The sequence below is a fragment of the Lepeophtheirus salmonis genome, chromosome 5, assembly GCF_016086655.4.
Source record: "Lepeophtheirus salmonis chromosome 5, UVic_Lsal_1.4, whole genome shotgun sequence".
In the NCBI taxonomy this organism is placed as follows: Eukaryota; Metazoa; Arthropoda; class Copepoda; order Siphonostomatoida; family Caligidae; genus Lepeophtheirus; species Lepeophtheirus salmonis.
The window spans coordinates 48,021,745-48,037,268 of record NC_052135.2 but is presented as its reverse complement, the minus strand read 5'-3'; the positions used below and the strand labels follow the sequence as shown (position 1 = coordinate 48,037,268).

General features: G+C 31.5%; 1 protein-coding gene across 1 annotated transcript in view; it reads left to right on the top strand.

Moving 5' to 3' along the window:
- Positions 1-887: 887 nt before the first annotated feature.
- LOC121118779 (prolyl endopeptidase FAP) overlaps positions 888-15,524 on the top strand; it is a 373,925-nt gene continuing 359,288 nt past the window's right edge. The window contains exon 1 of the mRNA XM_071888738.1: positions 888-1,188. The gene's annotated coding sequence lies outside the window, so the exon portion shown is untranslated. The remainder of the gene's footprint in view (positions 1,189-15,524) is intronic.

The following is a 15,524-nucleotide window of genomic DNA, read 5'->3' as shown; positions in this document are numbered from 1 at the left end:
TTAATATATTATAATTTTGGAGTATTTTCCATGTACAGACTCGCAACATCACATAAACTCATAAATAAATTACAAAAAAAGGTAGTTATTTTAAAAACAAAACTGTGTTACAGTAAATTTCGCAATTAAATATTAAATTATAAAAAGGTTTTTGAGAAAAAAAAACAAAACATTTTAGTGTAATTTTGTATTATTTTTCTATTTTCTTCCTTACCAATATCAGATAGGTTTAGTGATTGTATTTTACTAAGATAATATATGTCTATTAGACTTTAAAAAAAAATAATTATAACTTATATGTTAAATAAATTGTGATTTTTAAAAATAAAATAAGAATTTAAAATTTTGTGCTTTTATTTTTTTGAAAAATGTCATAAAATAATTCGAAGAATAGAATTTGGAGTTTCCCTATTTGGATTTAGCTCTGTGTTTCAGGAATACAGAGGCCAAAGAACTCCTTAGTCCCGTTTACGTCACCTATGCTCATGTTTTACAAATTATGAAGCCGGTACTAAGTAAGTCGGGGAGGAATTTCATTTACCGGACAGGAATGTAAGAAATATTTGGTTCTGTATACCTCAATGACCACCCTGATCCCCTCAATCAATATAAGGGACCTTTTTCATATTATTTTTATACTTCTATGTATAATGTATATACAATTATTTATTAGGGAGCATTCCTTAGAAAAAGGCTTGATACAAACAAATCATTCTTAAATTTATATAGTTATTGATAGCTCTGAGCTTACATATGCAGTGTACTAGAGTCAATTATTCTCTCTTTGCTTCTCTTCTTCTTTTTGAAAAAAAAACAAAAACGGCGGCTCTAAAAAAGAATATATAATTGGTAAAATTACCAACATAGAAAAAAAAAGGAGGGAAAAGAAAACAGTTTAAGGAAAACTCCTCATGAGGGATGTGAAGAAACAAACAAAGTGTATGTCTTGTAGAAAAGGAGAGATATAGATTGTGCGTTTTGGTGAGTCTCAAAAGTGTTTCATATTGAATAGAAATATAGAAGTAGTTGTTATGATTGGGTAAAAACAAAGAGTTTTTTTTTCTAAACTAAAAACAAAACAAAACATTTTTGTGCTAGTGTTATTAATTCCTTAGGATCTGAACTTTAAAAAAGTTATAATTCTTCAACATCATACATATATTGTACTTCAATTTGATTTCCTTTAAAGTAAGACCTTCTTCCCTTAGGACTAAAAAAATGTAAAATACTAACTTTTAAAACAAATAAAGATATTAGTATTAAGTGATTTACATAAGACACTAAATGTCTTTATTCTTGGGTATTGCATTTTCAAAAATCAAATCATCATTTTGAAAATATTATATATATTCCACAAAATACATTTATATTAAAATCACTGAATAATACCATTTTCTATTTTATTATGCTTCAAATATGAACTTTTACTCTAATAACTTCTCAAAGTTCCGTAACAACTAGAGGCCGTGTTCGCCCAAAACGATTGTTGTCCTTCCTTCACTGAAGTATAGATATATGATAATATAATTAAAATTTTATTCAGTTAAAACTTTCTTATTTTGTCTATTATTTTAAATTATTATATTAAACAATGGGTTATTTATAAAATATGCATTCCAGAACTTTGACTACTGAGGGGTATTTTAATAATTTTCAAATTTAACAAAAAATAGGTATAATTTTGGATTAAGCTAGATGAGATGTCAGTTAAAAAACCAGATACATATGTAGTCCGTAAAAACGAAATCAAACTAGAATGAGTTTTCTCAAAATTGAGTTTGAATCTCATTTACATTCTTCGACAAATTAAACTCAATTTCTATCAACAAACTTATTGATCCTTTGGAAGCCCATAAATTTAGCTTAAAATAGCCAAAATTGATGGCACAATGAAAGAATGAATAAATGGACAAATACAATTCTTGTAAATCAAATAAAGGTTCTAAACTATAGTTGAAATGTTTGAGTATCTTAATTCATCCCACTAATGTTTTTATCCTGACACACCATAAATATATACAATATATTCAGGCAAGCAGCTTGATTTATTTGGGAAGTTAACATCAAGTTGTAATCTTTTCTTAAAAAAGTCATTAAGAACATGAAGAAAAGAAAAAAAAAGAAAACGTCATCAAGAATGTCTTTTCTAAAAAAGGTCGTGTTGAAAAATCAAGAAAAGACAAAGTTTCTCTCATTCTTTTGTTCATTATGCTCAAAATAGTAACTTGTATTACAAAGATGTATTTCGTAAAACTATCTAAAATATACATCTATACACAGAAAGTCCATTCCAACGTAATTGAATATTCATGAAATAATAATTTGGACACTTCTTTTTTCAAAAAAGTTCAAAACATAAAAAAAAATCTAATAAAATATTATGTTCAATACACAAAAGCTCTTGAATAAATAATGGAATATTTTATATTTGTAATTTGAATTACTCTAAAAATCATCGAAATAACTATTTAGTGATAGAGTGTAACTTGTTTTATAACTCTTTCACAGGCTCTAATATATGTACATATATGTTATCATTAGAAGGCATTGCAGATTGTATTTTAAGTTCTAATAATTAATCGTCACAATAAAAGAGTTGGAAGTCAATATTTCTTAATAAAAGAGTTGGAAGTCAATATTTCTTAATAAAAGAACATACCAAGGACAAATTCACTATAGATTAATTGAAAATTTTAAACTATATTTAACGCTCTGGGGTTTCTCAATACATCCTAGAAATTTGAATACACAACCTATAATTGACCAAAATATGTCTATGAATTATAAATATAATTTTTATTTTTGGAGGGAGAAGACAATTTTACCCGAATAATTGAATCAATTTTTCAAATATTTTTTTAGAAAATTCATTTTTTAGGAATTAAAAATGACTTACTTTTAAAGAAACTAAATTTCTTGATGTCGTTTATATATTATTTACAAACGGGATCACATAATGTAAAAACTACATTTTTGAGAGCACACTAGAAGTCCATTTTCCTACAAATCATAAATTCTATCGTCTACAGGGTAGGGCAGCAAAATAAGGACTGTTAATTAATATTTATTTTCTCATTACAATGAAAAGGCTTAGTGATAATTTTTTGATATTCTGATTTGATCTTTCTTTGTACATAAACAAACTATTCTAATCATTTAGTCATTTCATCATCATGAGCGAGCAAAATGCAAAAAGACAGCGGATCTCAGATCTCCTAGATGCTGGAGTTGATGTGATAAAGATTACAGACATTGTTAAGTGTTCTAGGAGTTCGGAGAAGAAGATAAAGGAGAATCCCACTAAGTGGATGAATAGTCTCGCCAATGACTTCTCTGTGGCTCCTAGGACCATCAGAAGGGTTATAAAGCACAGCTTAGGATTAGTTTCTTTCACAAGGACCCACGCCACCTTCTGACAGAGGGGATGAAAGGCAGAAGCTCCTCACATGGATCGAGGCAAATGAGTCAATTGTGAAAATTGACAGACAGAAGATTTTCACAGTTCATCAATTCCACAACCGCTGCAAAGACCGATGGTTTGCAGTTACAAAAGAAGAGGTCTAAAGGGTTTACTACACCAAACATCTGTCCAAATAATTGTCCTCGGCGTTGTGGCCTCTTATGGAAAGAAGATGCATCCATTCTTTTTCAGGGCTGGACAGAAAATAGGCCATGAGACCTACTATAAGATGCTTATGTACACCATCTTGCCATTACATTAATTTTTTCCCTATTATTGGGAATATAAAATTATTGATGCATTTCTAAATTCATCTTTTGAGTCCAAGTATTTCTGCCTTACCCTGTGCATTTTGAATTTATTACTTATTATTACTAATTTAATGCACTATTAATGCACCATTTATTTGTTAATTCCTATTTATTTAATTATTTTCATAATTTATCACCCCTAACAATCAGAGCTCAAAAAATATTAATAAAAATTTTTCGAACAAAAATTAAAGAGTACTAATTGATTAACAAGGATCCGTAGGGCTTACGATTTGGAGGAAAAATAATTATAATTTGTTTTATGTTTTATCTAGACAACAATATTTTCTTTTCTTAAGAAGACTATTTTTTTTAATAACATACTTAGTAATATTGATCTATTAACTAGTGTTATAAATTCTAAACATTTTGTTGTTGTTGGCAACATGAACAGTGTTTTTTTATTTTCTAAAGCTGTTCTCATTATTATTTCATTTTTGAGGGGAGAACATTTAAGTATAAAGTCTAATCACGAGGATGCGTGCTCTTGAATGCCGGAGAGTAAAAATTGAGGGTTTACTTGGGAGTTATAAAAGTCCTTGTTAGACTCCGAGTAGAATTGAGTTTCCCAAACGGAGTCATTCCTACCTATGCACTTTCTTGGTACAAGTGGGACTTCTGTTTATTTCATTACTGCTATTTATTTCAGCTAATCTAATAAATGAAACGTCATGATAGCTTAGATCCTATCACCCGTATACTCTTCAAATTTTCAGGGTGAAGTATATATTTTGATCATTCAGAATTTTTTTTTTCAAATTTCAAATTTTTTGGGTAAAAAATTTCTAAAATCCATAACTATTCTCAAAAATCAAATATTCAACTTTTTCAAAAATTACATTTCAAATATTAAATTTTTCGGGAAAAAATATCGAATATCAAATTGTTCGGGAAAAAATATCAAATATTAAATATTTTGAAAAAAACTTTAAAAAATTATATTTTTTTCTCTGTGCACATTTTGCCCAAATAATGAACAAAATTTCCGGTAAAAGCATAGATAATTTTGGGCGGCTACTCCCCTCTGCACGTCCCTTTTTGACTCGGGCAGCCTTTACGTTAATTTTTGTGTTCTTTTTTTATATACATAATTAGGAATTCTGAAAATTTAAAAATATTTTGGAGGAGAACAGCTTAGCTGTAATGACTTTATAATAGATGAACTGCAAACAACCATAAGTGTAAGAAAATAAACTCAAATCCCACTTTTTATTTAGTACGGACTGGAATTACTTTGACGTCGATCCTCAATTATATTCCGAGTCCAAAAAGATCTTTCATTGATAAATCCCGAGTAAACCCTCATTTTTATTGTCTGTCTTTCATGAGCACATTTATTACTATATACTTAAATTTTCCCTTCTCAACAATTAAATGATAATTATAATAGCATTAGAAAAAAATATATAATTTTCCAGTTGCAACTATCATAAAAAGTCGTTCCCACTTTCTAACACATATTTTATACACCTTTATATGTTAATTAAATTAACTTCAAAGAAAATTCCTTATTCAGATGGAGCAATAACAGTTTTATAATGTTTCCTTCCACTTAATCCGAGCTACTCCTTCTGACCAATTAAAGTAACGCTCAAAATAAAATGACTGATTTGTGGGGGAAAAAAAAGTCGATATATATATATATATATTTGTTACTGTGTATATTTAGGATGTGCAATTAATTGGTAACTAATCGATAATCGGCATAATCTGCTAATTAGTTTTTTGTATGGTTTAGCTACAACAAAACATACACGTTCATTAACTTAATTGATAAGAAAATGGAGGATAACCTTTATGTCAAACATAAGAAGAAACTCTACAAGATAAAATTGCAAGCATAATAGGGTAAGAGAGCGTGTGCAGTGACATGAGTATCCTCTTCCGACAGCTAGAAAGTAACTAATTCAGAGGTGGCAAGGATAGTGAAATTTAAGAATGTTAAAAGTATTACGCCATATACAGAGATTGTTTTAATTGCTTTTGGTTTTTTACTAGAAAATAATAAATAGCAATGTTCAACAAACTTTTGCCCTTGGATTGAGTTAATGTGTCCCTTACTACTCGTGATGTCATCACATAGAAAGATTAAACCTGTATCTTTATAATATTAGAGCGCATCTTTATATAGAATTATTTTAAGTATCAATAGAAACGTCGTAAGTTGATTATTCTATATGGCGCAGTAGGAAATTAAAGTGCCATATACCCGAAATTAAGGCGAATGCAACTCGTCTAGTTACAGCATATAGGAACTTTATGGGAGGAGTTGAGTACTTGACATTGGAGGAAATAACCGAGGATAGGATGAAGGAAGTTCAATTCATCATGTCCCAAGTCGAGGATGCCTTACAAGAAAAAGTGACGACATTCAACTCTGAGTTGGAAAGGAAGACGAGGAGGCCAAGATTGAAGAGATTATTTTTGAAGAGGTCACTGTTACAGTCGATAAATTAAGGTTATCGACTCTAAAACTCTCCAAAAAATTCCATAAAATCAAAAGAAAGTAACCCCCCTTCCGCCCAAGAAGTCAAAACTCTAAAAATAAATAACGATCTGAAGCCAGAGAGACTCACAAAAGACTGAACAATGGCGGAGTTCAGATCATGGGGGAGAAGTTACGAGCTCTACTATTCCACAAATAAGATGGGACAAATGAGCAAAGCAGAGCACATTTCTTACAGCCTTGGGACTTTCGATATTGTAGAACTCCAATTGAACTAAACGCTTGCAGAGATGAATTTTGTAAGAGAGGCGACAGAGTATTAGTAGGTTAGAAAGTAAAGAAAATTGTAGACGATATCCTCATATTCACTTCCAACCCTTAAGAACTTCTAAATAGAGTCAAATTAGTCCTTGTTCGATGTAAGGAGAATAATATCACACTATCAAAACCCAAAATCAAATTGGCGAATCCATGAAGTATGCGCAATATATTGTTTCATCCAACCACATATCACCGGACCCAGAAAAATTATCAGCCATCGCCCAATTTCCTTCACATCCAGCAAGATTATTCCCCAAACAGTGGGATCTATTTAGCGGTGTACGGTAACTTCATATAAAACATATTCGTATTTGAAAATTGTGTATAAAACCAATTTGCATAAATTTATGAGGAAACAGGGAATAAATAGACTTTATGAATTTTCATTTTGTCCACGAATGGTGGAGGTGTGTTCGGGTATCGCCGAACTTGAAGTAACTAATAAGAGTCCCTTACGACCTCGCCCCCACAATTGTACCCCGAATGTTTGGGGTCTTTTCAGGTACTGTTGGCCTCCAAAACGGGATGCAACCCACCTCCGATACTTGAAAAAAACTACTAAGAAGCCCTCACAGCCCCAATTGTACCCTAAATGTGTGGGAGAGGGTATTTTTGGGTACCACTGGGTCCCAAAACAGAATGCAACCCACCGTTGAAACTTTAAGTATCTACTAAGAGCCCCTCAGAATCCCACAATTGTACTCAGAATGTTTAGGTTTTTTAAGGTACCGCCGGGTCCCAAAACGGGATGCAACTCCATGCCCATACTTAAGTAACTACTAAGAGCCCCCCACCACCCCCAATAGTACCCCGAATCTTTAGGACATTGTCGGGGCTTAGTAGTTCTCAATTCTTATTGACTTAAAATTATAATCTGCTATATTTTCCTCCAGTGAATCTTGACAAAAAATAACAACAATATCAGCATAGAAATATTTATAATGAACTACGATATTTTTGACAGAATGGTTTCACGTCCTTTACACAGTATAGTTACATCCTGTTTTTGGACCCAGTGATACCCGAAAACACCCCAACATTCGGAGTACGATTGAGGATTTTGTGAAGGGTTCTTTGTTGTTTCTTCAAGTATTGCCGTTAAATTGTATTCCGTTTTGGGACTTGATACAGTACCCAAAAACACCCCACACATTTAGGGTACAATTGGGGGATTGTGAGGGGCTCTTAGTAGTTTCTTCAACTCTTGGCCGTAAGTTGCACCCTATTTTGGGACCTGACAGTACCCGAAACACCCCCACACATTGGGAGTAAAATTGGGTGGTTGTGAGGGGCTCTTAGTAGTTACTCAAGTACCAGTAGTACCCAAAAACACCCTCAACATTCGGGGTTCAAAATGACAATTCATAAAAAATGCCCTGTTTCCTCATAAATTTATAGGAAATGGTTTTACAACAAATCTATGTTATACAGAATGACCTTATCCGAAAATGTTTTATACGAATTGTCCAAATACGAAGCTGCTTATTACCCTTCTCAGCATAGATGAAAGCAATAACTTATTAGTTTATTACGGTCATCGTATTGTAGTTCCCTCCTCAAGCCGTCAAGACATCCTGAAATAGCTTTTGACCAAGGCATTTGAAGAACTCGTGAAAGAGCTAAGGCTTTATATTTTGCGCCTGGAATGTCAAATGAAATTAAGCAGTTGATATCAAGCTGTAATTCACGCTAAGAGCTAGGCCCCTCATTACCTATAGAATCAATGCAACAATCTTCAGCATCAGAGCCCTTCAAATCCGTGTCTTCCGACCTAATGAAGGTACACGGGAAAACCTACCTCGTCGTCGTGGACTCCCATTCAGAGTTGCCCCTCTTAAGTCAGTTACGAAAAACTTCAACTAAGTCCGTCAATGATATCATGTTGACGTGTTTCGAAGATTGGAGTCTTCCAATGCATATTCGAACGGACGTTGGACCACAATTACGGACGGAATTCTGGGACTTCTGCAAAGATTTAGGGATTAAACATTAGCTCGCATCCCCATACTCACCCATATCCAACGTGCATTCAGAGACTGTCATCAAATCCATGAAGATGATCCTCAAATGGCTGGGCTTCATTTCGTTCATCACTCTTGGAATGGAGAAATCCAACCAGATCTAACGGACTCAGTCGAGCTCAATGGTTATTTGGCTACTCACAAAGAACTCGGGTCCTAGCATTGCCCATTGTCTACACTCGCCTGTCGCCTTCTGACTTTGAGAGGACGGATGAGAAGAAGAGAGATAAATAACTCTCATCCAAAAAATACTATGACCGCACTTCTACATATTGAAACCTTTCTATTCCTGCAGATCACGTTAGGATCTAAAATACAAATGTGGGAGACACATGGAGTAATTACAAACAATGGGAAAGATCCTACTTTGTTGATGTAGAAGGAAATACAATCATACGTAATAGATGCTTCTTCAAAACGTATCAACCAGAATGTCCTTAAAAACGACTGACATAATATTAATATTACATAATTATCCGTCAGTGTTGCATATAAATGTTTTGTGAAGTGTATTAATATTATGTGTTAGTAATGTTAATATATTATGGTATTTGTTGTCCAAGGGGAGATGTATGGCCATTACAAAGATTAAACCTGTATGTATATAATATTAGAATGTACCTTAGTATAGTATATATATTTGTATTAGTATTAATAGAATTGTTTTCAATAGAAACATCGTAAGTTGATAACTCAACATTACTTGTATTTCGAGAAACATGAAACCAAAATCTATGATTTTGCAGTCTACAAAGAGCAACATTTTATATACTTTTATAGGTTAATAAATATACAAAAATCTTTAATTGCTATTAAATTATTAATTTTTAAGGCATTCTTTTTCTTAAGAAGTTCATCACATTACAACATATTATAATTTATAATTTTGTCATTGTGATACGAGGAGAATGATTTATTGATGTTCCAAAAATGTGTCCGTTTTTCTTTATTTTTTTTTGTACTTATAATACATTTTATCCAATTAAGAAAAAGATACATAAAAAGACTTAGAAATTTCGCAGTTTTTTTTTCTTATATTTAGATCTTTCAAGGTGAAAAAAAACATTAAAAATATGATAATGAAGATGCTGGAAAAAAATATTCAAAAGCTCCCACTCTGTAGGACACAAAAGCAGACATTTTGGGTTATAAATGTCATTATCATGTTTCTCGAGGTAAAATCTATCTGGAACACATCATTTCAATTCTACGTAGAAACAAATTTTAAATTTTGTTGACTTGTGTAACCGACCAATTCATCGTTATCGGACTATTAACAACTACCGATTTATTGGTAATTGGAAATCAGCTAAATTGCTTATCCGTGCAAACATAGTGTAAGATATAATAGGTTGAAGGAAAAAGTAATTTCGTATTCCTTGCGCTTTCTTAAAAATTAAATAAAATTCTTCATTAATGGTCACATCGTATAATACAATAAAGAGTTGCAAAGCTGTGAGTGTATACTGCAAACGCGTTTTGAAAGCATTACTCTTGGCCAGTTCAATCGTGCATTATTGTGCATCGAGTATGAATCTCTCAAGGGAAAAATGAACCGAAAGTGTCCAAGAAAAATACTGTCCCAATACTCTTATGGTTCGTGTTGTACAACAGTGATTCGAGCAATTTCGTGCCTGTGTAGTGGAAGTGAATGATGCAATGGCAGCCTGTCGTTAATAATGTCGATAAAATCATGGAAAATATCAAGACAGACCGTAATTTTAGCAGTTGTAGGATCAACCCGGAGCTGAACATCGATCATAAAACCGTTTTGAATCATTGGAAGAATCCTCTATACAAAAATAATGAGGAAGATGAATTTTGTTTCATCAAGACAACAACAGACTATACGCAACTTTTCTGATGCTCCAGAAACTCCGGGAGCTGGGATGGGAAGTTATTATGTATTTATCTTATAGTCCAGATTTGGCACTATGTGTACACCACCCGTTCCAGTCAATAGAGGCCAAAATAAATTGGTTGTCCGAGTTTTTTGCCAATAGGGACAAGGGATTCCTTTCTAGAAGGGCAGTATGAAGTTAGATTCTCATTGGCAAGAAGTTATCAAACAGAATAGGGATTACTTGTATTAAATCGGATAAATACAATATTTCTTTCATAAGCTGTGAAATAAAACAAAAATTACTTTTTCGCCTACTGAATATGATTTACTTTTGCCAAGAAAATCAATGACAATATGGTATGACATGTTTATATATTGTAAATTTACAAATATGCGCCTATATTTAAATGGGAATATCATTTTCCTACAAAATAGTCTCTGTGCTCAAGGGAAACATTCCTTTATATCTAAATAAGTATTTATGGAGACATTTTAAGCACAAAAATGATACAACATGAAATTAAGTAAATTATAAAAATATTTGGTCTTCTTTTTATATACATAACTATATAGATATTTAGCAGTATAAAAACAGATAAACAAGACATAAGATCTATGCAGCTATATAATCAATTACCTCATTTGAAATCAAAGATGGGGGGGCTCTGAATAGAATTCCTATTTTTAAAACCAGGGCAGTCACTAAGATTGTTTTTTGGCTTGATTCTCCCCCTTCCCCCCCATATTTTCTGATTTTTTTAAAATGTCCATTAATACATTAATAAACATTATATTTTAAAGCTATTACTTCATATAAGAACTGTCAAAATTTCTATCAAAGAGGGCAGATGAAAAATAAAACACAAAATGCCCAATTTCATGCAAGCAGTGTATTTTAGTGTTGGGTAAGTTAAGTGTCATTAATTTAGAATTAAAAAAATGAAGCGCATCAATAATAATAATAATAAAACATCATTAATAAACCACATCCAACTTCCATTTTACTTACCTTGATTGAATACAAACAATACTGCAGTTTTACAATCACTGCATGCTCTTTTATATTACTTTTTGATGTGAGGACAAAAAAATCTCCGTTTAACCCTCCAAAAATTACTCCTAGTTCTACTGTTAGTAGTGTTTTACATCCATATAAATGGACGATGTTGTTTCTTTTTCTTCCTTGCAAAAGTAGGAAAGTGTATCGTTACTTAAAAAACTTCCAGGTTTCTAATAATCAGGCGGTAAGCAATCCATTTTTCCAGAGGATTTTATAATGGATTTTGAAAACTAATACATGCTTGTCCTTCAGTTAATTGTATGTTTCTCCTCTTTAAAACATTTTTAATCATTGCTTGTTATGATTAATACCCCATTCTTCTAATATATACAACCTTAATTGTCTTAAGCCCCGCTCCACTGATTCCTTCCTAATAACATCTCCAAGCACTGTGATCCTTGATTTAGTATGTCGGGTATATTTTGAGTAGATGTAATCATTATTTGTTATCAGCTCAGATTTTTCTACATTAATTTTCAGACCCGACACAATCTCCAACCATGACAGAAACCTATATATTTCAATGATTGATGTCATTGTTGAAACTTTCCCAGTCACTATGACTGCTGATATATCAACTGCATAAGAATACATAGATTTATAATCACTAATCCTTTTTTTAATACCTCGTTATCCTTATCCTGTAAAAATAAGGGATTTAAAGCAACTAAAAAAAGAATTGTAATTAAAGGATCTCCTTGCTTGTATCCACGTTTCTTCGGGAAAATCTTACTTTGTTTCCAGAACATAATATATATTGGAGTTTACATACATTGTTGCAACAGCTCTTATCATGAAACCTCCAAATACATTCCCTTTCAGTGTTTTTATAATAAAGTCAAACGCCTTTTCAAAATCAATCGTCATTATATGTAGTACACTTTGCTTTTGATACCTTTTCTCGTATCAACCAAGACAAATATATTTGGCCAATCCATAAGTACCAATTATTTCATCAGCTTTGTCTATCTAGACTATGCTCTGAGATAATCTATATTAAAAGAACAGATAACTAATGTTATACAAACTGAATGAATATGTGTAAATATGCGAAAACAACTATCCTCTATACAACTCATACTTTGTACCAGTGATGCTCCACAAGGAGACTTTGGTAAGGAGTGTAAAAATTTGAAATAATTATATTAACTTTGTTTATCATGGAGGTCTACCTACAGGTTATTCAATATTTAAAAAAATAAGAATATTTTACTATATTGTACTGATTATCATTTTCTCCTGGTGTTAACCTTTGCATTTTGTTTGATTTTTTACATTTAATTACGATTTTAGTTATAAGTATCGTTTTAAACCCTGTGAGTTTTTGCCACAATGCTAGCGCCGCACATCCACTGACAAGATATGCTTGACGTTGAGTTTGTTATAATATTTTTGATTATTGGTATCTTCATATTTATCCTGTACTTTTTATTCTGTTACTCTCAAAGGAAAACAGACCCCATAGAATAAATACTTATAATTTTGTTAAAAACGTGGAACTAATGAAAAGTAAGATCCAAAGCCTAACACCCAAATTCTACACCCTAAAAATTTAAACATGTACTTGGAGGACGTCAATTAATCATAAAAGAGTATTATTATTATTTTTTTTTGCATTAAAGAGCTTTTAGTTCTTCAATGCAAAATTTTTGGGAAAATCTGCTAAAGACTATAGATTATGGATGGGCTTATAATATATATACCATATAACCCTGATATATATGATAATTCTCCCTCAAAAAAGGATATAGCATGAAGCAAATTATAGACAAGGATAATAAATAACCATTTATTCATTTAAAAATACAATTTCGAGTCCCTTTTCCGCCTTTTTCTCGTGCTCTACAAAATGCTCATCATTACCGAAGATAACTGAAGTCATGAGAGTAATATACCATAAAAATTTTAACTGCAGCACACAGTGTGATAACTCTCACACTTTTACTTGCAACTCAACGTCGAGCTGGGATTTGAGTTTAGACTTGAGCTTAGTAGATATGATTATACTCAATCGAAGCTTGATACTCCTTAAACTCAAATGAGCATTATTACATATTACCTTGTCCAATTACTCTTTTTATATTATTAAATTTAAATATTGAAGATGACTGAATTATAGCGGAGGAGTCGTATTGGCGACGTCGACTAGATTTTTCCTTAAGCTTTATTGATTCATGACTTCAGGCACTTATAGTTCAAAGTTTTCCAACTCAAAGATGAACTCGTTATCAATTTTTGTTCTTATTTAATTAGGTAGAGAAACACTTTTTGTCCACCCGGGGCCTTAAGTGTACTTGAATATTACTCTACAAGCAGGAATTGAATTTTTGTAGATTGTTAGAAGAAGGAGAGAGCAAGACAGATTGTACTACTGAATTAAGCGCCTTGTTAATACGAGCTGCTTGTTATAGGATTTTTTGGGGAGAAAATGAAATACTTCTATAGATAGGAGAACATTCCTAATTTAAAATAGGATTAGTGCAGGGAAAATATCATAATTATATTTAAATATATATAGGGTAAATACTCAATTACTGTTTTATTATTATAATACCGTCAACTTAAGGGTAATGGTTTTAGAATGTACCTATATTAAGTTTAAACATATTTGTCGTTAGAGTGAGAATTCCTCCTCATTGCTAAAGACTTGAGTGTATATCACTTTCACAAAAGTATATTTTATCCATGTACATTAATCATTATATTATTAGTTGACGTTCACAGTAATTAAGTATTAAGCTTATACTTAGTTTATAATGAATTTTTAAGGCAATTCAAACCAAAGATAGGTAAGAAGTATTCTTTAAGAGGAAGATGTTGACACCACTACTTTCTATCAATGGATGCATAGTTACTTAAATACTATAAATAGGAATGGACAAAACGTAGAAACAAAATACAGTATGGGAATTAGAGAAGGATAAATAAATGTTGGTGCTATCGCTCGTATTTCTTTTTGTTAACTCTTTAATAGATCCTAATAGTGTTAACACCTCACTCTAAATGATGAACTCTCCACCATTTTTGTTGCATATTTTCTAAAATGTGTAATATGATTATAGTATATGTGTTTGAATATATCTTTGCAATATTCTTCCTGCACTAATGCTATCATAAATGTTGAATGCTCTCTTCTCTATATCAGTAATACATCATCTCCCATTAAAATAATTTAAAACGCAGCTGATATGAACATAAGTATTAATTATGTAGTACCATAAGTATCCCTCCCCCATTCTACCCGCACTCTACGAAATGCCCATCCCTAATAATAGACTCTAAGTAACTACACAAGCTTCATTAATTCACTCTTTCAGTTGAACTAAGAAGGTAAATTTTGCAAAAAGACAAAACATGCATACGTCACGAGTAAAAATGATAAATTAATGTCATCTTGGGGAATCTTAAAAAAGTTTACACGTATCCAAATAAATCTCGTTAAAAATGACTTGTAATGATACATAATTTTCGTAAGATATTATAAATATGTATTTGCCAAACTCTATTGTATGAATGTTTTTGTTTAGTTGAAAAAATAGAATGACATTTTTCGTTACATTTTTCATTATTGTCCCGTTTTGATATATCACACAACGATATATTCTGTGAGTTTTTATTAAAAATATAACGTCAATTTGCACAGCTATCCATTTATAGAGTTGTATTTTCATAATATGTTCATGCCAACGAAAAACAAAACATATTTCATATATATTACACATTAATTATTATATAATCAGCTTGAATTTCATATTATATGTATGGAAGTAATGTATTTTGATACATTTCGGCATGAAATATACAAAATGAAAGCCAATTAGTAAGTATGGTTGATACTAATGATATATGTGATTAGTCATACTACAAGAAGAAGTGCTCTGTACCCCTCTCCAAAAAAATAACAACCTAAAAAAAGCCACAATTCAAAACCAAATGAGTTTATCAGACTTACAAAATCCGCTTTTCTCTTTCTCTCCTAAAAATGTACTTACTTATTTTCATTTGTTTGCTTTGCTTTTCTTTTTTTACAATATCTCTAAGTACATAATACAAATATACCAG